The sequence below is a fragment of the Schistocerca serialis genome, chromosome 2 (assembly GCF_023864345.2).
Source record: "Schistocerca serialis cubense isolate TAMUIC-IGC-003099 chromosome 2, iqSchSeri2.2, whole genome shotgun sequence".
Lineage (NCBI taxonomy): Eukaryota > Metazoa > Arthropoda > Insecta > Orthoptera > Acrididae > Schistocerca > Schistocerca serialis.
In genome coordinates, this window is record NC_064639.1 from 981,719,851 (window position 1) to 981,747,631 (window position 27,781).

General features: G+C 43.1%; 1 protein-coding gene and 1 pseudogene across 3 annotated transcripts in view; one reads left to right on the plus strand and one right to left on the minus strand.

Moving 5' to 3' along the window:
• The window catches only part of LOC126458398 (esterase FE4-like), a 325,378-nt gene that overhangs the window by 153,210 nt on the left and 144,387 nt on the right, over positions 1-27,781 (minus strand). The window lies entirely within an intron of this gene.
• Positions 16,240-16,357, plus strand: LOC126458870 (5S ribosomal RNA; annotated as a pseudogene).

Below are 27,781 nucleotides of genomic sequence, written 5' to 3' on the forward strand. Positions count from 1 at the left end.
GTTCGACCGTGTCGTTTTTGCGATGCTTTCTACAAAGGAATGTCAGAAGCGAGGTTAATGGCGTCCCTTTTTTTTTTTCTTCCTGTGCTCTGAAAGGCACGCGCTAATGGCTTTTTCTCCAGGCGTCTGACACAGCTGGGTGCCCACGACGCATTATGTGTAGGTGGTCCGTTAACTTTCTTACGGAAATATTTACGACAGCAGTTTCCGCTACAGTGACAGTCTCACATAAAAATATTTCACAGGTCAAGAATTTGCGTTACAAATCTGTAGAAACAAAATGCTATTGATATAACAGTGTCCAAAAAAATTTCGTCTGCATTGTAATACATTCACGCATATACACACACATTTCATAACTCTTAAAGTACGTTTCTTGGTTTCCAACATCCTTTTCATAAATCAGAGTCCCTAAACACTACTCATTATTCCTTACCTCATTATACATATACATATTCGTTGACACTTCTTCAATATTTCATCATGAGAAATACGTAGCATAATAAACATTCCTCAACAACATAATACACATCGTCGTCGTAATAATAACATCATAACACTTCAGTCAAGTCTCAAAATCGTTGTAACTTCCTCCAATAATTTCTAAGCCTAAAAAAATTCTCTGCTCATGTCAAAAGTGTCATCTGCCACAAACGTACTTTAAAAATCATGATCTCATACCAAATACATCATTCAAAGCTCTCATAGTATCACAATGATCCCGAAAAAAATATGAACAGTTTACAAAGTACAGACAAAATACAGTTTCATAAGTGTGAAGTTATCCAACTGTGTAATTACGTAAACATCTGTCACTGATATAGTAAAATAAATGTTTGTCTCTCTCAGTTAAATGATCAGATAGATGTGTAATTTGTGTGTTAGAGAAATATGGTACCGATGTGTAAAGTTGTATAAGCAAATACCATATTAGCTAGGGTTCCTTGTGCTTGCCAAACACATGGTACACAAAGTAGGCGTATACCCCCCTAAGGATAAATGTAATTATACCCTCAGGTGTTACAGATTACAGCAATGAAATGAAATGTATCACTGAAAACTTTCTTTGTAATTAAAAAAAATATTTAAAAATAAGTGTTTTAAGTATAAGATTAATCACTCAAATGCGTGTACTGCAGCACTAAACTGTGCATCTTGTCGCAACATAATCTCTGTGGGAGTGTCGTAGTTATCGTCCTCTGTAAGCAAAGTTCTGCTGAAGCCAATGTACTTACCACATGATAAACAAAAGTGAAATGCTTTGCGTATAGATATCGTAGTTATTATGCTTATTGGCGTGATGAAGAAAGTACTGTACAGTAACGTATTGTTGTGCTACGGAAAAGGCAGTCTCATTGTAGCTATACCACAAAAGTTACTACTAAAACCTGTTTTACTTTCCAGAATAAAACAGAAAAACTGTGCAGATATAAAACAGAAACACTGCAAACAGATTCTAAGTCTGACAAATCATACTAGCAACGTAAAGTGAAAAGTTATATGGCAAAGACAAAGGTAAAAAGCAGATTATCTCTCAATAAACGGTTTTACATGTGAAATGTGGTGTAAACCTTTACTCTTCCTAGTACGCAGAGTTTCAACTTGAATGCAATTGTCAGGCGGTATACGTCGGTAAAGAATACTGGAGTTTTTCTCAAGGTTAGCGTCTATGTTATTTTTCTCTGAGCCACCTGGCGCACGCGGCTGCCTGCTGTGCGAGTCATTGTCTGTCTCTTTGTTGGCGTGCGTCGTTATTGGGATTAGGAGACCTAACTTCTACAAATTCGCCTTGCCGAGAGGGCCCTGCTCTGTTTGAATCCCGCCAGTTCTGATGCAATTGACGTCTGTCGTTATGATCATATCGTCTGTCGTCATTTCGGTAGATTCCGTAGTTTCTTCCTTGTCGGTCACGTGGTGGAGAATTTCTCCCTGAATCGTAACTGCGCGCTGGTCCGTTGCGTCTAAAGTTATTCTGTCTCCCTTGATAGTATTTATTTTGGTTCCCATATTGTCTGTTTCTCTTATTGTCTCTGTGATAGTCATTACCACGGAGAGGTGATCTTTCCCTGTAATTATTACTACTCTGCCAACGCTTGTCATACGGGTGGTGTCTGTTTTGGTCACGATATGTGTTGTGAGAATAGCCTTGTCGTGTCCAGTTATTACTTCTTTCATCGCGGAATTGCGACGGATGTGACCTGTAATTGTTGTGTTCCTGTTTCCGCATTCCGCGATTGTCAGTGTCAATTTCCAATTCTTGTAACAGTCCCTGAAAAGCTTCAATGTCGTCTTTGCAACGTCCTGCCAAAATAATATGTCGTAAATGTTCAGGTAATTTGATTAAGCAAATGCGGATGAGTTCTGAGGGGCTGTATGGGTTTGACAGGTACTGATTCTTGTGCAACATGTCTTCAAAATATTTCACAAGACTGGAGAATTCAGATTGTTCGAAATGTTTCATCATTATGATACCATGTTTTACCCGGTCTTGTGTGGCTTGAGACCAATATGCTGAGAGGAAGGCATGGTAAAATTCTCCTTCACTGTGGCAATCGTGAATGACCGATCGCATTCTTACAGGTGGTTCATTCTCTAAGTAGCCACACATAAATTCTAATCTGTGTTCCAACGACCAGTTGGGAGGAAAACAATGAGAGAATTGATGGAGCCATGCTTGTGGATGAATGTCGTTGCCAGAATTCTTAAATGTTTTGAATTTACGTGTAGTAATGAACAGCTTATAGTCAAAATCATCATGTCGGTGAGTCGCATATCGGTCATTGTTAGGTCGTGTCGGCCGTTCCATCTCAAAATTCGGTGCACATTGCCAATTTCTTTCATAACTTCCGAAATGCCCTGTGTTATTATTTTGCGGCTTTTCCGTGTTTCTAAGTCCCTCTTCCCGTGTTGGGGCACGAGTATCCTCTGAAATACGTAATTCTTGTATTAACTGTGTCAGCTGATCTTGTACTTCCCGGATTTCTCTTTGGTGTTGCGTATTAATCTGATTCTGATTTTGTTTGAATTTCCTAATTTGTTCGCACTCTTCAGTGTCAGTGAAGGCTACAGGTCTTGTGTCATTCAGATCATCATCTACCTTTGTACATAAGTTAGTGACCTGATCCGAAAGTTCGGCTACTATCTGCGTAACCGAATCGGTAGATGCAACTGAGTCAATTTTAGCCCACAAGGTCTCATGATTTTCATGAACAATGGCTTGCAGTTCTTTTATGGCTGCTTCGTGATTCTGTAATGCATTTTCATGCCGCGAAAAAATAGGTTGAAAATGCTCACAAATTTGTGTTTTTACGTCATTACAGACTTTTTGACATTTCGATTCAATGTTATGTAACTCAGTAGTTAAATCTTCACGTGTTTGTTCAAGCGTGGTGTGAAGATTTTGTTCCATTGCGTCTAACTGTTGCTGTGTTTGTCTCTGGTGTTGTTCCATTGTGTCTAACTTTTTAAGATTTTGTTCCACTGTGTCTAACTTTTGAAGCTTTTGCTGTGTCTGTCCCATTTGTTGTATTAATTGTAATAACAATGCATTGGTGTCTGAAACATGTTCCTCAGTGCTTTTCGGCAGTGAATTTACACCGGAAACATTCACATTTTGACAAGCAGAAAATGTGTCTTGACTTATTTGAGAAAACGGTGAGGACGCAAAACCTGAATCTACAGTGTTTGCAAAATTGTGTCCTATCATTTCGGATTGCTGAGGCGAGCTGTTGCCGACCGATCGATCGATAATGCTTCCCTGTTCACTACCTGTTTCACTGCCTACGCCATTGTTTGACGCCCGCTCCATTTCCCTATGCACAGTTACCAAATTACTACTTTGAATATTAGTTAATTCATTACATGGTGGGGCCAACACACTGCTTTCGTCTTCACTGTCATTTCTCAGTTTACTTTGGAGCCGAGTGTTACGTTTTTCACACGCCATTATTGTCACAATATTTCACACGATAACACAGAAAAGCACAATTTGAAGAGCAAAGATAGGGGAATACATTAACATAGCACTGAAAATAATATCTAGTTAATTGCAAGCGCAGCTGCGAAATACTTGGTGCAAATCTACATGCATGCCACAACTGTTTTACTATACAACAATGAAAGACTGCAACTACAAAGGAAATTCTCTCTACAATTACGCGCTAGCAATAAACAAAAGCTACACTAAATACACAAACTACAAGAAAAAATCAGAAGATTCCAGTGAGGTATCCTGGCAGGGTCGCCATATGAAACGTCCCCTTTGAATAATTCTACATGACTGTGCTTAACCTGACACACAATGTTTTTAGCGCAACGCAATCTGACTTTCAATAATTCGTACAAAAGAATGGGCCCTGACTAACATTAAACTATACCTTTCACAAATCACTTACCTCACAAAAATCTTCGCCACTCAAGCTACTGCAATACAGCGAGCGCCACTACTGCCAGCTAAATAAAAGATTCAAACTACTGAAGGCACTAACTACTGATAGGGATAGTTAGCAAATGAAAGATATTAATAGAGAACAAACAATGTATTTACCTTGATATCATCACAAGTCATAATATATATATCAGTTCATGACAAATTACAAACCTCCGCCATCTCTCTCCCCACATCCACCACTGCTGGCGGCTCACCTCCAACTGCGCAACGCTACGCGCTGTTCGCATCCAGCTGCCGCTGCCCAACACTACAATGGCGAGTATTACAACAATGCAAAGCAGCCACAGACTGCACACAGCACAGCCAGTGATTTTCATATAGATGTGGCGTTACCAATAAGAAATCCTAAACAGCCTACTTACATAAGAACCTAAACAGACTACTTACATAAAGAAAACATAAACAGCCTACTTACAAACTGTGTGCCATGTTGTTTAATGAGTCTGGATGATAGGTCATAACAATTTAGCAAGTTTAAGTTTAATAATTCGGAGATAATCTCTTGACAGATTCTGACTGGAAAATGCAGGTTCGCACTGTCGTTCCAAACTTCACCTCCGGGCGATCTACGTCTCGTAATATCTGTACCGTGATAATTGACTACTTTCGGTATGGAGATATACACACCTTGAATACTTGATGTTAGTTATTGGATTTTATTTTGTGCAAAAAATTATTTGAACATTTACTATATACCGTAGTGGCGCCTCACAACAATACAATATCTCTCCTCCTCTCACACGTACGATCTCTCCATTTTCTTCACAAAGAGTCCCTCCAACAAAATCTTTGGTCCGGTAAGACACAGAGATGCGTTTGTAGCACGGGACGTCCGATTCTCGCGGCCGGTATATGCCGTTCACCACAATATCAATTCGTCGCACCCTAATTACCTAATTCTCGCATCGTTACCGTCGCTCGCGCACGCCAACGCCACTAGCCACTAGTGCAGACGCAAGCTAAGCAAGCAAGCTAGGCAAATTGTCGATGTTATTTTCCGAGTAGTGCTAGGCGAGTCTTCCGGACAGCCGGAATAGGGACTGATAGTTAGGGAAAATAGTAAGTCAGGGCCCCGTTCACGTCGGCCAGCCCGCGCTTACTGAGGCAAAGGCATAGAATCAGGGCAAGAGATAGAACCCGCGAGTAGGATTATAAACACAAGACAGAAAGGCCACAAAAACACCCAACATGTCGAAGCAAAGTGAAAGGCCAAGACAGAAACGGAAGCAAAACAAACAAACGGACACGGAACCACCAAACCTCATGACTCAACAGCCGGAAAATCACACGAACGAAAACACCGAAGAACAACACCAACACCCGCACACAAATGATACCACAGGGGAACCATACCAGCACACAAACCAAATTGCGGAAGAGCCGCACCAGCCCCCTCTTACTGAGGAAACGCTGGACCCCAGTCAACCCCTCATCAGCGTAATTATAAAAGGCAATGAACACGACGGTTACTTCACAAAAGTAAAATCGAGAAGGAAAAGTCATACGAGCGACACCTCGTCGGATGAGAAAGAACTGCCAATCACCCATGCCCAGAAATACGCAGTGAGACTGACAGACCTTGAGAAAGAGGAAACTACAAAGTCTCTGTACACAAAACTAAAGCAAGTCAATCTCGGCGCGGAAATCTTGGACATCAAACTTAACAGAAACAGGAGCGCTGTCCTAGTAAGCCGAAATCCAAATCTCGAAAAACTCACAATCAAAAAGCTCAAAATACACTGTAGGCCCGAAATGAGAATACAGTCAATCAAGCCCTCCGAAATAAACCAAGAATCAACAACACCAAAGTCTTTCTCACCAAGCCTAAGTGTCGTAATCACTAAAGTTGACTTCGATGTGACAGAAGGCGACGTAGAAGAGGCGCTCAGAGAAATAAATCTAAAATTCGAAAGAGTGGTCAGAATCCGTTCCAGGGCGACAGGAAACCCAATCGCAAAAATGCGAGTGATCACCCGCGACCAGGCAACGGTGGATTCGCTTCTAGCAAACAACCTCAAAATGCACTGCAAGGTCCACGAGGTAGAGACATCCCCCCTCCCCAACCAGCGCAATGCGCCAAGTGCCACAGTTATGAACACATAACCAGCAACTGCAAAAAACCACCTGTCTGCAGTAAATGCGCCGTCAGCATTTTAGCAGCAGCTGCACCGCAAAAGACTCCACACCAAAATGTCAAGGCTGCGGAGGAGAACACCTTGCAAACGACGTTAGATGTCCGCTGAGACCAAAGGAACCTGCATCATTTGAAACCACCGCCCCAGTCCGCTGCATCAACACCCCAGCTGAAAAAGAGGCAAATTCCGACGACGAGAAATACGTACAGATTAACGACCTCCTTAGAGCTGTCACCACTGCTCTCATCAAAATACTACCTGAGCGAAAGGGCAAAGTTGAAACAGCCATAAACGACATAGCCAAGAAATTCTTCAACAGAAAAATTGCAGTCACACAAAGCTGGAGCTCTTTGCACATACATATAAGTGACAAGCCAACAGAATATCATTCCTCAATCGCGCCACCAAAGTTAACGCCCCAAAGACACGCCCAGTCGCAACTTTGAAGATACCCCCTGCGCAATCAGACGAAAGTGCAGCACCGGCAATCGCCCAAACAGGCGGAAAACAGTAGAAAAGCAACACAGTTCCCCCCTCCCCCCCAAAAAAAAGACCCCACAGTTTCACCGGGGACAAAATGGCTACCAAGGATAGAGAAGACACTACCGAAGGCTCCGTCATTGCCTTCGTTAACTCAAATGGGATAAGAACAAAAAAGAACCTCATTGAACACCTAATTGAAAGTGAAAACATCAGTCTGCTAGGAATAGCAGAAACGAAGGCAACTGACATCCCAATAGACATCAAAAACTTCACCTGCCACAGGTTTGACAACCCGCAAACTGGAAGACACAGGAATGGAGGAGTAGCTGTTCTACACAACAAAGATTTCCCAGCCACTCGGATACATATCCCAGAAACATTTGAAAACATACAGGCTGTTATACTCAGAACCCAAACAAAAACCAGGAAAACGGTCTATATAACAACAATGTACACCCCACCAAAAGCAAACATCAGAGAAGATTTCATCAGATACCTCGCAAGCCTAGGCACAAACATTATCATGGGCGATTTTAACGCACGTTCAACCATGTTCGGGGATACAGATACCAACATAAAAGGCAGAACATTGAAAAAACTCTTTGAAACAAGTAACATCAAAAGAGTGGACAATAGGCAACCAACCTTTATCAATCACAGAGGATCCTCCATCCCTGACCATATTCTTTTCATTACCTCAATTGAAAAACAAATAACCACCCATTGGGTTGGAAACAGTATAACAAGCGACCATCTTCCTATTCTAATAAGAACAACCTTATTCAATGCCACAAAGATTCACACAGACACAAAAATAATTTACGACATCAAAAACATGGATGTCAAAAAATACCAGCAAAGCCTAGAAACAAACTTACCAGGAACTGAACCCATTATCACAGCAGATGAACTAAACGAATGTAACAAAATCGTAATAACCGCAATAACACAAGCGGAAAGAGACACTGCACCTACAAAAAGGATTAAACCAGGCCTCAGCAGAATCGCAGAACATATACTAGCCACCATCAAATTAAAGAGAAGAACATACAGAACATACAAACATCAAATTAAAGAGAAGAACATACAGACAAATGAAACGAACTCAAGGAGACGAACATAGAATAGAATGGAACAGGCTTAACAATCTAGTCAAGAGGCAGCTGGCAGAAATCAGAGCCCAAAAATGGGAAAGAACGTGCCAATTCTTAGACCATAAACAATCAACAAGATTGTGGAACACCTTCAAACGAATTACTGGCGCTAAAACAAGAAACGACCCACCACTTGAAAACGAAGGAAATATAATCACAGACAGTCAGGAAAAAGCGGAAATTTTCAGAAAAGTCCTTATGGACACACATGAAATACCAGAAGACCCACTCTTCAACTTCTCTCACAAAAATGAAGTCGACAAACAAATAGAAAACATAATAGCGGCCCCAGAGGTACTCGATAAAGAACAGACCTCACTCCTTCAAGAAATAACTGACGAAGAAATAGAACTAGCGTTAAATTAAGGCAAAAACTCCGCCCCCGGCCTGGACGGGATAACCAGACAACACTTAAGACTGGCAACAAAGAAAGCCCTAGGCACATCACTCCACTGTCTTTTCAATGCTGCACTAAATCTTAGACAAATTCCGACACAATGGAAAACAGCAAAAATAATTATGATCCCTAAACCGGGGAAACCAGTCAACAAACCGACATCCTACAGGCCAATCACCTTATTACCCGTAATAGGAAAATGCTTCGAAAGCATCCTACAAAACCGCCTACAACACCATAAGGAGAAACAAAATATAATACCGAACATTCAAGCTGGCTTTAGGAAACAACACTCTACGATAGATCCAATCCTGAGGCTAGTCAACCATGTAACAAAAGCCATCAATAGATTAGACTGTGCATCAGCCCTCTATCTTGACATCGAAAGGGCATTCGATAGTGTGTGGCATAATGGCCTATTCCACAAGCTAATAGACTTTGGCGTACCCAGACAACTAGTCCAGCTTATCAAGACCATCCTAAACAATAGACCATCAGCAGTTTCAGTAGAAGGCAAATTTTCAAATACTTTCTCACCAGAAGCCGGTGTACCACAGGAGGCCATACTATCACCGCTGCTATACAGCATATACACAGCAGACATACCTCGCCCTAACCATTGGATTGAAGGCCTTGCACTATATGCTGATGACACAGTATATTGGTGTCACGAGAGAACAACGGAAGAACTGCAACTCACAAACACCACATACCTAAAAAGGCTAGAAGAATGGCTCAGCCAATGGCTAATTAAACCAAATGCCCTTAAAAGCCGGCTGGTGGTTTTCAGACACCGAAATTACACTCAAAACCGACAACAAAAACCAGAAGATGTCAGACTACAGTTATGGGGACAAGAAATAAAAGCAACAAAAAACGCAAACTATTTAGGCCTCATTATGGACTCCACCCTCTCATGGAAACCACACATTGATAAGGTGATTACAAAAGCCAGGAGGAGAGAAGGACTCCTTAAGCTGATCAAAGGCAGATTCAACGGAGCCCCAAACGACACACTAGTATATACATATAAGTCACTCATCAGACCAGTACTAGAATACGCAGCACCAGTATGGATAGCAAACGCATACCAAACCGATAGGATACTAAGTACAGAGAGGCGCATCCTAAGACTAGCCACAAGATCTGGCACCTATACAAGAAACAGTGAAGTCTATGACACAGCAAAAATCACAACGCTAAAAAGTCGACTTATCAAACTGGCAAGCAAGATTGGCCTGAACAGACTGCACTCCAGCACATTGACAACTGAGCTGCTACAAGAAAACATCATCACTTTCGACTTCCCTAAATATCGATATAAATATCCGACACATACCCTAACACTACGCATTAGACACACACAAGAAGATTTTGACGAACTTAACTTACAGACAGGACCAGAAGATAATATTGGGCACTTACTAGAAGAAGACTAAATTAGAATTAAAGAAGAGATCAAGAAGACAATCTAAACAGAAACCATAATCCCAGGTGAGGTTTTAGAGGGGTTTCCCTTACCTGTAAGGCAAATGCCGGGATTATAAAACCACCCCCTCAGAGAGACAGAAAGAAAGAGCATATATAAAGTATATATAACATAAGGAAGTATGAATCAAATGAATCGATCATCATCTTCTCCCAAATTACAAATAAATGGAGCCCCAACAGCACAAATATCCCACGGCTGAAAAGAGCAAAGCTCTAACACCAGCCCGCTCTCTCTCATGAGAGAGAATGGGGGAAAAAAAACTAGTAATGTGAAAGCAGGTATATGCGCTCTCAATATTCTGGGTGACCGCGCTCCATCACCGCAAGGGAGCCCCGCCGTACCGCGCACCAAGCACACCACAACACCCCCACATCCGCACGAACATCCCGCGTCGTCATGTGTTCTCTCTCACGCGACAACATCGTGGTGTTGCTAGTTTTCAACAGGACAATGCTCATCCACACACTGCAAGTATGTCTGTGAACTGTCTGCCTTATGCTAAGCCACTCCAACGGCCAGTAAGATCATTATGCCTGTCTCTGATAGAACCTGTGTGGGACTGGCTCAACATCAACTCAGCGCTAGTGCCAGTATCCAAGATATCGATGACCGGGTACAACAACTGTCTACCAGTTTGCCTCAGGAATGTATACAATGGCTATATGGCATCCATCCCAACTGCATCAGTGCATGCATCCAGGCCAGAGAGTTTGCAACGACATATCGGTATGTGGGGTCATACTGCCAAGTTCTCTGTGAATCTGACTCGAGTTTGTAATCACTGAAATAACATTATGTGATCTATCAACCCACGAAGTTCCTTATGATTTGCTCCTCCACTTCTGGGAGCTTCACATTTTTTGTCACGCACTGTATCTGGACAGACAAAAAGTGGACATTGCACATAAATATGAACGTGAGTACGTTTTTTAAAAATTAATAGTGTTTTAGCGTTTAATAACTCCGCTCTCGTGTAGGAGCAAAACAGTTTTAGGTGTTATTTGTCATTTAGAATGAAAACAGCACACAAAGATTAAAATAAAAAAGCAACTATACTTTCTCGAGCAAATAAATTTACATGTTTTGAAGTGCTTGGACGACACAATTACTGTTTTTTTTTTTCCAATCCTCAGCAGAACAGAAAGTTTACTGGATGGTCTGTGTCGCGAATATCCACTATGAATTTCGCTTTGGTCATTAATAAATTCCAGTATCATTGTTAACACTGTTAGTTCCTCAAGAACGTTACTGCATTTTAGCTCTTGGTAAGAACTGCCGCCGGCCGGAGTGGCCGAGCGGTTCTCGGCCCTACAGTCTGGATCCGCGCGACCGCTACGGTCGCAGGTTCGAATCCTGCCTCGGTCATGGATGTGTGTGTTGTCCTTAGGTTAGTTAGGTTTAAGTAGTTGTAAGTTCTAGGGGACTGATGACTTCAGTAGTTAAGTCCCATAGTGCTCAGAGCCATTTTAAGAACTGCCCTTTGCAAACTCACTTTCACAGTTAGTCGGCAAACTGCACAGCAGACTGCAGTCGGAACACACGCATTGCGGTGCCGAATTGCAATCAAAACGGACACTCCTGACAGGCGGTACTTAATACAGACATAATACACAAGGGGCGCTGCAGCAGACTCACTTGACACCAGCAGTCGATTGGGAAAAGAAAGCCACCCGTGTGAAACGAGCAGCAGGCTATGAAAAGTTTGATCAAAATGGATCGGATTAGTGACAGTGGAGGAACAGTTTACTGCCGATATGATATGGCACTGCACCGGAAGGCAAAATGGACGGATCTCTTGGTTTGCCTCTCGGAAAACAATGTGCATAAATGCTTTGGCCAATGTGAAAAACGAATGCGGATGTGTGTGCTCTTGAATACGTCACGTTTTGAAGGCGAACAGCACTAACGTGACGTAAGTTCAGAAACCGGCAGTAATCAGTTTCCTTCTTACATGTTCGGTCTCGTAAATGACATTTTATGCCAATACACAACAATAAGCCAGTATTAAACCGTTCATCCGCTGCCACTGAATTGATTGAGTCTTGTGAAACTTGTCACACTCGAGAATGGTGTTCCGTAAGCTAGGACAAATAATTCCATAGTAATGAGAGCAGACACAATACTTTTTGTAAGGCTCATGTGGTTCGTTTACCTAGCGCTTGCATCTCAGATTTGACTGTGATAAGTTCCAATCACGAAAATCTAATTTGGAACGGTACTGAAAGAGCTGAGACCAAAGAAAGATACAGGTCCATATGAGTCATCATCTAAGCTCTAGCGCAATTACGTAGAAAAATTGAAATATTGTTTTAAAAAATATATAAACTGTTGTTAGGATTACCATGCTCTTGCAGATGATTTTTTTAGAAAGTAAGAAAAGATTCAGTCATAAAAAAGGGAATACAACAGATTTCTGCCCCTCAACACAAATAAATATGATCTAATGCTCGCAAATAGATGGAATGATACGGCATCACTTGACTACTCTTTGATCAGTCAGTGGAATGAGCCAAAACTGTCAGGTAGGCTAACTGAGGTCTTTTAAGAAATATGCCCTAAACATTACAAGAAATATTGCAAGCGAAACCCCCGTTCTAAACCAGGAGGTTTAGAACAGTGTTACTCAACACATTTAAATAACGTAAGAATCTTGATACTTCTGCATTTAGATAGATTACATTAGAGTAAAGCAGATATGAACAAACACACCATCATTAAAAAGCACTACAGACCCGCAATTAAGGCAGAATACTGTAAGATCAATGATGGAAACATTGTTAAATCTTTAAATAAGAGTAAAGCAGCATGGGAAGTAATCAAAACCAAAATAAAACGTCAAAAGAAAGGTTGCTGTATATCAATTACTCCTGATGCAGTAAATATTTTCTTTTCCAATTATATCCTTGAAACCCTGATCGAGGATATGTGAGCAAGGCTGAATAACTACTGCCGCCATTACATTATAAAACAAATGACCGATTTATGTGAAGTCATGTGATTTCTACACAGGACACTGAAGCTATAGCCAAGCTCAGTAATCACAGAGTTGAAGACTGTAACTTAACACGTATGCTGGAGAGTGATCAGCCATGTTAAAGCTGCCAAAGTCATGGTACGTCACGGAAAACCACGCGGTTGCCCCCAAGCGAGCGCCCGGCTACGTAATCTGCATTTATCCCAGGCCACAGAGGTCCGGAAACGGCAGTTAACGGTTTGGACAGCATGAAAAGGATGGCAGCTTTGCATCCAGGCCAGAATATTACTACTTCGAAATAATTCAAAATTCAGTATTGATTCACAGTTCACCGTAGCATAAAACCAATCACATCAGTATATTCACAGCACTGAGGTGCAAATACAGGGTTATTACAAATGATTGAAGCGATTTCACAGCTCTACAATAACTTTATTATCTGAGATATTTTCACAATGCTTTGCACACACACACAAAAACTCAAAAAGTTTTTTTAGGCATTCACAAATGTTCCATATGTGCCCCTTTAGTGATTCGGCAGACATCAAGCCGATAACCAAGTTCCTCCCACACTCGGCGCAGCATGTCCCCATCAATGAGTTCGAAAGCATCGTTGATGCGAGCTCGCAGTTCTGGCACGTTTCTTGGTAGAGGAGGTTTAAACACTGAATGTTTCACATAACCCCACAGAAAGAAATCGGATGGGGTTAAGTCGGGAGAGCGTGGAGGCCCTGACACGAATTGCTGATCATGATTTCCACCACGACCAATCAAGATGAAGTCGGCGCTGTCGGTCTCCAGTTGTGGCATGAGCCAATTTTCCAGCATGTCCAGATACACGTGTCCTGTAACGTTTTTTTTCGCAGAAGAAAAAGGGGCCGTAAACTTTAAACCGTGAGATTGCACAAAACACGTTAAATTTTGGTGAATTGCGAATTTGCTGCACAAAAGCGTGAGGATTCTCTACCGCCCCGATTCGCACATTGTGTCTGTTCACTTCACCATTAAGAAAAAATGTTGCTTCATCACTGAAAACAAGTTTCGCACTGAACGCATCCTCTTCCATGAGCTGTTGCAACCGCGCCGAAAATTCAAAGCATTTGACTTCGTCATCGGGTGTCAGGGCTTGTAGCAATTGTAAACGGTAAGGCTTCTGCTTTAGCCTTTTCCGTAAAATTTTCCAAACCGTCGGCTGTGGTACGTTTATCTCCCTGCTTGCTTTATTCGTCGACTTCCGCAGGCTACGCGTGAAACTTAACCGCACGAGTTCAACCGTTTCTTCGCTCACTGCAGGCCGACCCATTGATTTCCCCTACAGAGGCATCCAGAAGCTTTAAACTGCGCATACCATCGCCGAATGGAGTTAGCAGTTGGTGGATCTTTGTTGAACTTCGTCCTGAAGTGTCGTTGCACTGTTATGACTGACTGATGTGAGTGCATTTCAAGCACCACATACGCTTTCTCGGCTCCTGTCGCCATTTTGTCTCACTACGCTCTCGAGCGCTCTGGCGGCAGAAACCTAAAGTGCGGCTTCAGCCGAACAAAACTTTATGAGTTTTTCTACGTATCTGTAGTGTGTCGTGACCATATGTCAATGAATGGAGCTACGGTGAATTTATGAAATCGCTTCAATCATTTGTAATAGCCCTGTATGGAAACATTAATATTATGAATATCACGAAAGCTACAGAAGTTAGGTAGGCAGATTAAATGAATAATCTTACAAAAACCATTAAAATTAATAGCTGCATTTAGATAGATCACATTAGAGTAAAGCAGATATGAACAAACACACTATCATGAAAAAGCAGGTCGCAATAGCTTGTGGCTGGTAACTCGTCGCGCTGTACACATTAGCCACGCCTCCGGCACCCCTATTACGTGCTCAGCCTCTAGCTGTTGAGGCAAGGTAGTTGCTGCAACATTTGATTGAGCAGTAGGTAAATCGCATCACTGCCCAGTGACGTACAGCGCAAGGACTGTTGACTCAGCTGAACACGTAATAGCAGTTCTGAAGACGTGGCTAATGTTGCACGGGGTGACGAATCACCAGCCACCGCCTGTTGCTGCAAGGTCGTTGGAGCAGCGCTTCACGGAGCAGTAAATGAATGGCGCATCGCTGGCAGGTGCACGGCTTTGCGTATGAGGTCACTTCATGTTTACAAACTTGGGACCTAGTAGCTTATGAGTAGGCGATGAATATTTTATAGTTAATACTTAACTTATTGTCTTCAGACTATTATCCAATCATGTAATTCATAATTTTGGTTCTTTAGGAAGACTGTAATATTGAATGTGTCTAATGTTTGTATTGTTTAATATACAGGATGACAGTTATTGAACTATATGAAATAAAATCGTCAAACTTCTGAAAGGTTTGCGTTAGGAGTTCAAACCGCACGGTTGGCCGCGGGGCATGATGTGAATTAGTATGCGAAGTATGGTTTGGTTTAACGACGAAGCCCATTTTCATTTGGATGGGCTCGTCAATAAGCAAAATTGACGCATCTGGGGGACTGAGAATCCGATTTCGAGATCGAGAAGTCTCTTCACCCTCAACGGGTGACTGTGTGGTGTGCAGTGTCCAGTCACGGAATAATCTGTGCGATATTCCTTGATGGCACCGCGACTTTCGAACGGTACGTGAAGGTTTTGGAAGATTATTTCATCCCCATTATCCAAAGTGACCCTGATTTCGACAAGATGCGGTTCAGGCAAGACAGAGCTTGACGCCATTGAAGCAGGAGAGTTTTTGATGTCCTGGAGAGGCACTTTGGGGACCGCTCTCTGGCTCTGGGGTACCCAGAGGCCACTGGCATGGGCCTCGATTGGCCGCCATATTCTCCGGATCTGAACACATGCGACTCCTTTTTGTGGGGCTACATCAAACACAAGGTGTATAGCAATAACCCCAAAACCATTGCTGAGCTGAAACAGCCACTCATGAGGTCAACGATAGCACCAATGTTCCGACACTTCAGCAGGTCATGCAGAATTTCGCTATTCGGTGCCAGCGACACCAGGACGACACAAGAACCTGCCAGATCAGCACGTAATTCTGCAGTTGCCCACAGAAAACAAGTAAATGGTCGAAATGGTGTTTTAAGTATTAAGAAGATCAATAAATGTATTATTGAATTGCATTATTAAGAAGATCAACGGCCTTGCTGCAGTGACAACACCGGTTCCCGTCAGATCACCAAAGCTAAGCACTGTCGGGCTGGGCTAGCACTTGGATGGGTGACCACCCAGTCTGCCGAGTGCTGTTGGAAAGCGTGATGCACTCAGCCCTTGTGAGGCAAACTGAGGAGCTACTTGATCGAGAAGTAGCGGCTCCGGTCTCGTAAACTGACATACACCCGGGAGAGTAGTGTGTTGACCACACGCCCCTCCATATCCGCATCCAGTGACGCCTGTAGTCTAAGGATGACACGCTGGCCAGTCGGTACCGTTGGGCCTTCTAAGATGAGCCGTCCACGGCTCCTGTTCATGTCATTTATTTTTTGTCATCTTCTATTACGGTACTGCCGCCTCGTTTTCTTATTCCATTTACTGGCGTCACTAACTTCCTGCTTTACTTGCCCGTGAGTGGCAGCAACAGCGCGTATCGATAAGTGTACTGTCGTACTATCTCTTGAGCGACAAGTAGTATTTCCGGGTCGTCGTGTGTCTGGCAGTCGGTTGGAGACGGACCAGCAGTGCAGTCGGGACGCAGCAGCAGTGAAGTCGGGGACGGAGCGAAGGTGAGACGCCGACAGCCAGTGCTCGCTGACCGCTGGCGACACACATGAACTGTCCGGCGGAGGGAGATTGGAGCGGGACGACTGTTGGTTGGTCGCCTCATCGGCCGACGTATATTTGGTCCTTTCACCGTTTCCGGGCCTGGGCAGTCGGTCGGTTGGCGTGGAGCAGCGAGGAAGTCTCCGTCGCGCGTACTCTGGCCAGGCCCGCTGGCGGTGTGCACGCGCTGTTGGAGTGTGTGGTGCTGCTTGCGAGTGCTACGAAGTACGTCTCCCACCGATCTTGGACATGAAAATTGCGTCCTCACTTAACCTACTATCGAGCCTCAGCTGTTTACATTTCTTCGTTTGACCCTGGTTGTCGCTTTTGGGACACTCCCACGAGTAACAATGTATGTGTATTCAAGTCGGCTAAGATTCCAGCCGTCTTCCTGTGGAGTTTAACTTAATTTAATCCCTGTTATTGAAGTTGACCAGCGGTATCTTCTGCCTTGTGGCCGTTGACGTTCCAGTTACCTGCCTTGGTCGTTGATGTATTTTCCACGTTGTGTTGTTGCTGTCCAGCGTGGCGTGTAGTTCCACAGCTGGGGTGTTGTTGGCCGTTGTGGGCGCCAATATTCTGTGTGTCGTTGTACTGAAATCTTGTGGTCGTTTTGCTGGTTACGTGGAGCGGAACTGATTCTGTTGATTGGTCGGTCGGCTGTGTGTCGGTTGGGTTGCCTTCAAATTAAGAAGTCGTTGGACAGGCTGCCTATCTCACCTAAACGGGTGTTAGTGTTACAATCTCAGGCCGATCCTTGGAAACTTCTGAGCGCCGTTCCTTGTGTGTTACATAGTAATTTTCCTGTTTGGGTTTTAGTTATTTGGTTGATGTGTAGCCTCCAGCTGAGTATCAATACCTCTTAAATTAATGTTCTTGTCTTGCCCTTAAGGCATGAGATTGTTTTTCTTTATAGGGTCCTTCAGCCGAATTTTATATGTAATATTTTAAAATATGGCCTTCTGTCTTTTAAAATTGAAACTATTCTTTCTAGTGCTTAACCCATTAAATTATTTGTTGATGTGCGGCCTTCAGCCGAGTTTTAATTTCTCTTAAATTAATGTTCTTGTGTTGCCCCTAAGGCATAAGATTGTTATGCTTTTGTATGGGGCCTTCAGCCGAATTTTGCAAGACATGTTTTAAGATAAGGCCTTCTGCCTTTTGACCGAAACTCTTCTTACTACTTAATATGCGGTCTCCAGCCAAGGCCTTCAGCCTGTTTAGATTGAAGAATTAGAAAATATTCTTGGGTGAAACCTCCAGAAGAACCTTGTATTGCAATTTCTTGCTTAGGCCTTGTGTCTTGGATTTTGAGTGTGGCCTTCAGCCGATCTAAGGTTAATCAAAGGAGGTCGATTAAAGTATTGAGTGTTATGCATCCTTGTTGTAATATTGTGTGTTGATGAATAAAGTTTGTATGTTGAGTGCAACTGACAGCAACTTATTTTGGCCCCATTCCACAACCTAATTCGCTCTGTCCTGTTAGCCCAGGCATTTCACAAGGCCTTTTCGGGCGGAGTTTACTTAGTTTAGTTTAGTATTATTAAGAGAATATATGTAGTGACACAATTCCGCAAATATTAGAAATTTAGGGGAACCAGATTTTTTATACGCATAATTATGAAGATGTATGGGGATAAGCACTTTAGGAATTAAAGGAACGTTGGATAACTGAAAAGACAAAATGGCATTGTATACACAGATAAATTGTGGAACAGGCTCCCACGTGAGAGTTGCCTGAATGAGCTTAGATGCCGTCTTAGTGAAACTCTCTTACTACATGCATTCTTTACTTTCTCCAGTTTCCATCTTACATATGGAATTCAGTTGCAGGAAAACTCATCTAGATAAAAGACTATATCTAAATGACAAAAAAGACAATCTCAAATATTTCGGGCATAACACCATGGAAATCATTTAGACATCACTTCAAGGAAATTAATTTTGTGACAGTCCCTAGAACAGTATATGGTAAAGAAAACCTGGATAACTTTTACCATAGGAAGTCAACACACCGTCATAATACAACAAATGGATACGCAATTTACAAACCATACGCCAGTCAAGCAAAGGTCCTCAGGTACCTTGATCTGAGATATTTTAACACACTACCAAAAAATTCCAATAACTGCTATGAACAAATTAAAATAGGCAACGGTAAAGCATTTTTACACAGAGCAGGACACTGAAGGATGTATAACAGATGTCTTGGAATTTTATCTTTGGAGTATTTGGTGCTTCCTGTCTTCTCATACTGTTGCGCAACATGCACTCTTAAGGCTGGAGACAAGCAAAGTATTGTGCCTTTGAGTTTTGGTACTGGCATAAGATGCTGCACATAAAATGGACCAAAAGTGGAACTAATGTGTCCATTATCGAGTGATTCAATATCTCTAGGCGCCTTTTTCCTCGTGTCAACGAAAAATTCTCCGTACTATGAGAAGAGCTGAAGAACATCAACAAAATATAATCATGGAAGGAAAGATCAAGGACACGAGACTTTGGTTGTGAGCAAAGAGCAAGTGGAAAAATGAAATCAAGAAGAACTCCACTCTACATCTTCAGCAGGTTCTAAGAGAAGCTGGTAGCCGTCCGGGATGGAGACACTTCGTTTCATGGGGTCATGACGCTCAATAGTGAGCACAATGACTTGTGACGACGATGATAATGATGATGATAATGATATACTATGTGATCAAAAGTATACGGACACCTGGCTGAAAATGACTTACAAGTTCGTGGCTCCCTCCATCGGTAATGCTGGAATTCAATATATATGGTGCTGGCCCACCCTTAGTCTTGATGACAGCCTTCACTCTCACAAGCATACGTTCAATCAGATGCTGGGAGTTTTCTAGGGGAATGGCAGCCCATTCCTCACGGAGTGCTGTACTGAGGAGAGGTATCGACGTCGGTCGGTGAGGCCTGGCACGAAGTCGGCGTTCCAAAACATCCCAAAGCTGTTCTGTAGGATTCAGGCCAATCCATTATAGGCATGTTACTGTCGTGTAACAACTCCGCCACAGGCCGTGCATTATGAACAGGTGCTCGATTGTGTTGAAAGATGCAGTCGCCATCCCCAATTTGCTCTTCATCGGTGGGAAGCAATAAGGTGCTTAAAACATCAATGTAGGCCTGTGCTGCGATAGTGCCACGCAAAACAACAAAAACACGACGACACCACAACACCACCGCCTCCGAATTTTAAAGTTAGCACTACACACGCTGGCAGATGACGTTCACCGGGCATTCGCCATACCCAGACCCTGCCATCGGATCGCCACGTTTTGTACCGTGACTCGTCACTCCACACAACGTTTATCCACTGTTCAATTGTCCAATGTTTACGCTTCTTACACCAAGCGTGCGTCGATTGGCATAAACCGACGTGATGTGTGGCTTATGAGCAGCCGCTTGACCACAAAATCCAAGTTTTCTCACCTCCCGCCTAACTGTCATAGTGCTTGCAAGGGATCCTGATGCAGTCTGGAACTCCTGTGTGATGTTCTGGATAGATGTCTGCCTATTACACATTACGACCCTCTTCAACTGTTGGCGATCTCTGTCAGTCAACAGACGAGGTCGGTCTGTACGTTGTTTGCTGCAAGTGTCCTTTTACGTTTCCACTTCACTGTCACATCGGAAACAGTGGACCTAGGGATGTTTAGGGGTGTGGAAATCTCGCAAACAGACGTATAACATACGTGACACCCAATCACCTGACCACGTTTGAAGTCCGTAAGTTCCGTGGAGCGCCTCATTCTGCTCTCTCACGATGTCTAATGACTACTGAGGTTGCTGATATGTAGTAACTGGCAGTAGGTGGCAGCACAATGCACCTAATACGAAAAAGTTTGTTTTTGGGTGTGTCCGGATACTTTTGATCACATAGTGTACGTGCGTAAACTTTGCCGGACGACACCGATTGCATGTGCACATGTTTATAGGTGAATCAATATTCTGTTGTGCTCTGTTCTATTCTACTATCTATGACTTTCTGTCTGGAGCAAATTTAGGAGGCGATGGACCACAGATTCTGATTTAATGGAAGAATCGTGGAGAACAGTAGTTCACGCACGAAAATCTTTTGTTCGACCAGTTCTTAGGTTGTTCGTCGGTCTAGAGCCGTTGGATTAGCAGGAGAGAGAGAAAATATTCAAGCAAGAACAACCAAATTCGTCGTTCGTTTGTTTTGGCAGCTTGAGTCTGTCACAGAAATGTTCCAGCGGACTGCAGAGAGGGACCTCACCAGAAAGATTACAGAGCGCCTTTCTCACAAAATTCCAAGAGTCTGCGTCCAAACTGAATCAATAAACAGGTTGTTTCCTCCCGCGTACATCTCCTGTAGTGGCTATGACGCTAAAATGAGCGGTGTTCGGGTTCCTACAGTACGTTACTGACAGTATTTGTTTCGTCGTACTATCCGCGAATTGAATAGCGAGTGGAGAAAGTTGTAGTGCCTGACCACGTAGCTCCCTTCACACACCATACGATGAATTACAGAAATTGGTGAAGATGTTTCTCTAATTCAGCTGCTCGTGAATGTATGGCACCAATCTTTAAGACTGGTAGTTGAGGAGTTATGCAACGCCGACCGCTGTGGCCGAGCTGATCTAGGCGCTTCAGTCCGGAACCGCGCTGTTGCTACGGTCGCAGGTTCGAATCCTGCCTCTGGCATGGATGTGTGTGATGTCCTTAGGTTAGTTAGGTTTAAGTAGTTCTAAGTTCTAGGGGACTTATGACCTCAATCGTAAAATGCGTTTTAGACAGGTACGTGCCGAGTAAAACTGTGAGGGACGGGAAAAACCCACCGTGGTACAACAACAAAGTTAGGAAACTACTGCGAAAGCAAAGAGAGCTCCACTCCAAGTTTAAACGCAGCCAAAACCTCTCAGACAAACAGAAGCTAAACGATGTCAAAGTTAGCGTAAGGAGGGCTATGCGTGAAGCGTTCAGTGAATTCGAAAGTAAAATTCTATGTACCGACTTGACAGAAAATCCTAGGAAGTTCTGGTCTTACGTTAAATCAGTAAGTAGCTCGAAACAGCATATCCAGACACTACGGGATGATGATGGCATTGAAACAGAGGATGACACGTGTAAAGCTGAAATACTAAACACCTTTTTCCAAAGCTGTTTCACAGAGGAAGACCGCACTGCAGTTCCTTCTCTAAATCCTCGCACAAACGAAAAAATGGCTGACATCGAAATAAGTGTCCAAGGAATAGAAAAGCAACTGGAATCACTCAATAGAGGAAAGTCCACTGGACCTGACGGGATACCAATTCGATTCTACACAGAGTACGCGAAAGAACTTGCCCCCTTCTAACAGCCGTGTACCGCAAGTCTCTAGAGGAACGGAGGGTTCCAAATGATTGGAAAAGAGCACAGATAGTCCCAGTCTTCAAGAAGGGTCGTCGAGCAGATGCGCAAAACTATAGACCTATATCTCTGACGTCGATCTGTTGTAGAATTTTAGAACATGTTTTTTGCTCGAGTATCATGTCGTTTTTGGAAACCCAGAATCTACTATGTAGGAATCAACATGGATTCCGGAAACAGCGATCGTGTGAGACCCAACTCGCTTTATTTGTTCATGAGACCCAGAAAATATTAGATACAGGCTCCCAGGTAGATGCTATTTTTCTTGACTTCCGGAAGGCGTTCGATACAGTTCCGCACTGTCGCCTGATAAACAAAGTAAGAGCCTACGGAATATCAGACCAGCTGTGTGGCTGGATTGAAGAGTTTTTAGCAAACAGAACACAGCATGTTGTTATCAATGGAGAGACGTCTACAGACGTTAAAGTAACCTCTGGCGTGCCACAGGGGAGTGTTATGGGACCATTGCTTTTCACAATATATATAAATGACCTAGTAGATAGTGTCGGAAGTTCCATGCGGCTTTTCGCGGATGATGCTGTAGTATACAGAGAAGTTGCAGCATTAGAAAATTGTAGCGAAATGCAGGAAGATCTGCAGCGGATAGGCACCCGGTGCAGGGAGTGGCAACTGACCCTTAACATAGACAAATGTAATGTATTGCGAATACATAGAAAGAAGGATCTTTTATTGTATGATTATATGATAGCAGAACAAACACTGGTAGCAGTTACTTCTGTAAAATATCTGGGAGTATGCGTGCGGAACGATTTGAAGTGGAATGATCATATAAAATTAATTGTTGGTAAGGCGGGTACCAGGTTGAGATTCATTGGGAGAGTGCTTAGAAAATGTAGTCCATCAACAAAGGAGGTGGCTTACAAAACACTCGTTCGACCTATACTTGAGTATTGCTCATCAGTGTGGGATCCGTACCAGATCGGTCTGACGGAGGAGATAGAGAAGATCCAAAGAAGAGCGGCGCGTTTCGTCACATGGTTATTTGGTAACCGCGATAGCGTTACGGAGATGTTTAATAAACTCAAGTGGCAGACTCTGCAAGAGAGGCACTCTGCATCGCGGTGTAGCTTGCTCGCCAGGTTTCGAGAGGGTGCGTTTCTGGATGAGGTATCGAATATATTGTTTCCCCCTACATATACCTCCCGAGGAGATCACGAATGTAAAATTAGAGAGATTCGAGCGCGCACGGAGGCTTTCAGACAGTCGTTCTTCCCGCGAACCATACGCGACTGGAACAGGAAAGGGAGGTAATGACAGTGGCACGTAAAGTACCCTCCGCCACACACCGTTGGGTGGCTTGCGGAGTATAAATGTAGATGTAGATGTTAAGTCCCATAGCGCAAGAGCCATTTGAACGATTTTTGAAGTATGCAACGACGAACAACGGAAGACAGTAGAAATAAAATGAGGACAATTGCAGTAGCGTATATGTTATCATCAGAGCAATCAATACGTTCAATACAGAGTTTCCTTTCTTCGGCTATCAGTACGTTAACGTATTTTCGCGCTGGGATATTGGTCGGTTCATTTACTATTTTCGTGTCGTACGCTGTCAATTTGTTTGCTAGATGCAAGTCCTTAGATTATACATAAATATGTGTACTTCTGTCCATCCAAGCAGCTTTTATAATTTTATTAAAAATGGAACGAGAATTTGCATTAATATTTTGTAAACGCTGCTACATTTTAAAGTATTCCTAAAAAATTCAAAGTGTTTTATGAATCATATTCGTTTAAAAGTACTTAAAAATTAAATATTTAACAATTGTTTGCTCTCTGACATGTAACAACTTTGTTCAGCACGTCATCTTTTGCGAAAACACGTTTCTACGCAGTCGTGTTTTTTCACTCGTAGTCATTTTCGAGATACATTTAACTGCGATGAGTCGTATGTAAAACGTCTTAGATAGTGGCTGAAAGAATACTGACAGCGTAAAAAATAAATATTGTATTTGATGAAATATGAATTGATGATGGAGTTCTGCGTTTGATTCTGAAGTATCTGACCAACATATTGTTCAAAATGGTTCAAATGGCTCTAAGCACTATGGGACTTAACATCTGAGGTCATCAGTCCCCAAGAATGGCTCTGAGCACTATGGGACTTAACATCTATGGTCATCAGTCCCCTAGAACTTAGAACTACTTAAACCTAACTAACCTAAGGACAGCACACAACACCCAGCCATCACGAGGCAGAGAAAATCCCTGACCCCGCCGGGAATCGAACCCGGGAACCCGGGCGTGGGAAGCGAGAACGCTACCGCACGACCACGAGATGCGGGCTAGTCCCCAAGACTTAGAACTACTTAAACCTAACTAACCTAAGGACATCACAAACATCCATGCCCGAGTGAGAACAGCAGCGCGGTTCCGGACTGAAGCGCCTAGATCCGCTCGGTTACATGGCCGGCTTCAACATATTATATTTCAATGTAGTTCAGAATCCGAACATCTGAAGGAGGTGATTGAGAATTGGCTATAGTGAATGAACGATTGGAACGAGACTAACAACTAAGTAAAAACTAGTTGTACAGCTTGTTCTCAGTCATTCTGTGGAGGGTGCTTAGTGTCCGATTGTACTGGAATTTAATGCACACAAAATTGTTAATTTTTCATGGTTAGGCACTGCCATCTGGGCCACTCAATAACTAAACAAAAGTTTATAGTGAAAGCAACGCCTGATTCAGGGAACTGAAACTTTTGCGCTATCTGACAACCTTGTGAATAATTTTAAACAGTTTTAAGATTAATGTTTACGTAAACATAACATGTAAGGTCTTAGTTCTCCCAAAGAAATTAATTTTGAAGAACAGCTTTCTGTGATCTGAATTTTACTTTCGGAGAGAGTCTAACCATGAGAAATATTCTCCCGGGTGAACAAACAATACGGTGGTAATTGCACGAACCGCGGGAGGTTTTACGCGAGGGAAGATAAGTTTAAAAGTTGCCACAAAAGAATAACCGACGAACACCGCTGCGGCCGTCCGGTACCTAACCCGACCTTGGCGTTACAAGCTCGTATTTATTCACCTGTCCAAGTAAAAACACGACTTACGCTCGGTAAAATTGCTGAAGAATGTCCAGTAGGTGTTGGGACAATTCATTCTATCTGTCAAAACAAACTGAATTGCCATAAAGCTTGTGGGTTCCCAGGAAGCTCACCGCTCATCACAGAGACTTCGCATTTGCACTGAGCTCGAACATCGTTTCAGATGCGTAAGTGACGCATTTTTTGGACAGGATTTTACCCTGTGATGAAACTCGTGTACTTAATTCAGAGTCAGTGTCCAATTGTCAAGAAATGCAGTGGAAGTACACTGAATTACCTGCCTGTAAGAAATTCAAAACACAGCTATCTGCTGGTAAGGTCGTGTTAACCATCTTTTTCAGTGCTAGTGGTCCAATATTTGGTATTTACTTTTGGAGTGGAAATACAATATAAACAGTCTATACAACTCAGGCTCGCTTGAGAATAAAATCAAGCCCGTGCTGAAGAGGAACTGTCCGGAATTGCAGAGAAAAGGCGTACTTCAAGAGAACACTCGATACCACACGCACAAGTGACACTGGAAAGTATTGGCAAAGTGGGTTGGGATATCCTACTTCTTCCACCTTACAGATCTGATCTTGCCCTGTCGGATTTTTATCTCTACAGTCCGACGAAACAGTCTTTACATGGCATCAAGTTCAATACAGTGAAGAAGTAAGGAACAAGCTAAAAAACTTGATCCGAGATCAAGGTAAAGAATCTTTCTTTGAGGCAAAAAGAAGACTCGCAAAATAAAGCGAGAAGAGCATAGAAGTTGCTATGAATTACGAGGGAAAACAGACCAAAGCATGTATCGATTTAATAAACAATTCTTGCTGTGTAGCTGTGGGTCTCAAATGAAATTTGATGGAGAGACCTTTTCAAGTCTCAAGCATTTGTGATGTATATAAGCAGACTGAAGCAACGAAAGAAAATGCTGGGATTCGAACTCAAGTCTCCCGCTCACTAGGCAGATATGCTAACTAACGCCACCCCAGCACACTGGCTTCTCCACTCCACAGACTACCGTAGCACGCCTTCCTCCTCATTCCCTACGTGGCATACTTGTTAGCACATCTGCCTAATTAGCAGAAGACCCGAGTTCGAATCCTCGCCTCGGATCGAATTTTTGTTTGTCGCTTTAGTCTGCATATACAGGGTGGTCCATTGATAGTGACCGGACCAAACATCTCAAGAAATATGCATCAAACGAAAAAACTACAAAGAACGAAACTTGTCTAGCTTGAAGGGGGAAACCAGATGGCGCTATGGTTGGCCCGCTAGATGGCGCTGCCATAGGTCAAACGGATATCAACTGCGCTTTTTTAAATAGGAACCCCCCCCCCCCATTTTTTATTACATATTCGTGTAGTACATAAAGGAATATGAATGTTTTAGTTGGACCACTTTTTTCGCTTTGAGACAGATGGCGCTGTAATAATCACAAACGTATAAGTACGTGCTATCACGTAACATTCCGCCAGTGCGGACGGTATTTGCTTCGTGATACATTATCAGCTGCGGAAAAGGTCGATATCGTGTTGATGTATGGCTATTGTGATCAAAATGCCCAATGGGCGTGTGCTATGTATGCTGCTTGGTATCCTGGACGACACCATCCAAGTGTCCGGATCGTTCGCCGGATAGTTACGATATTTAAGGAAACAGGAAGTGTTCAGCCACATGTGAAACGTCAACCACGACCTGCAACAAATGATGATGCCCAAATAGGAGTTTTAGCTGCTGTCGCGGCTAATCAAAAATGGCTCTGAGCACTATGGGACTCAACTGCTGTGGTCATCAGTCCCCTAGAACTTAGAACTACTTAAACCTAACTAACCTAAGAACATCACACACACCCATGCCCGAGGCAGGATTTGAACCTGCGACCGTAGCAGCAGCGCGGCTCCGGACTGGAGCGCCTAGAACCGCACGGCCACCGCGGCCGGCCGCGGCTAATCCGCACACCAGTAGCAGACAAATTGCGCGAGAATCGCGAATCTCAGAAACGTCGGTGTTGAGAATGCTACATCAACATCGATTGCACCCGTACCTGATTTCTATGCACCAGGAATTGCATGGCGACGACTTTAAACGTCGTGTACAGTTCTGCCACTGGGCACAAGAGAAATTACGGGACGATGACAGATTTTTTGCACGCTTTCTATTTAGCGACGAAGCATCATTCACCAACAGCGGTAACGTAAACCGGCATAATATGCACTATTTGCCAATGCAAAATCCACGATGGCTGCGATAAGTGGAACATCAGCGACCTTGGCGGGTTAATGTATGGTGCGGCATTTTATCGATGGCAATCTAAATGATGTAATGCATGCTGATTTCGTACGTAATGTTCTACCGATGTTTCTACAAGATGTTTCACTACATGACAGAATGGCGATGTACTTCCAACATGATGGATGTCTGGCACATAGCTCGCGTGCGGTTGAAGCGGTATTAAATAGCATATTTCATGACA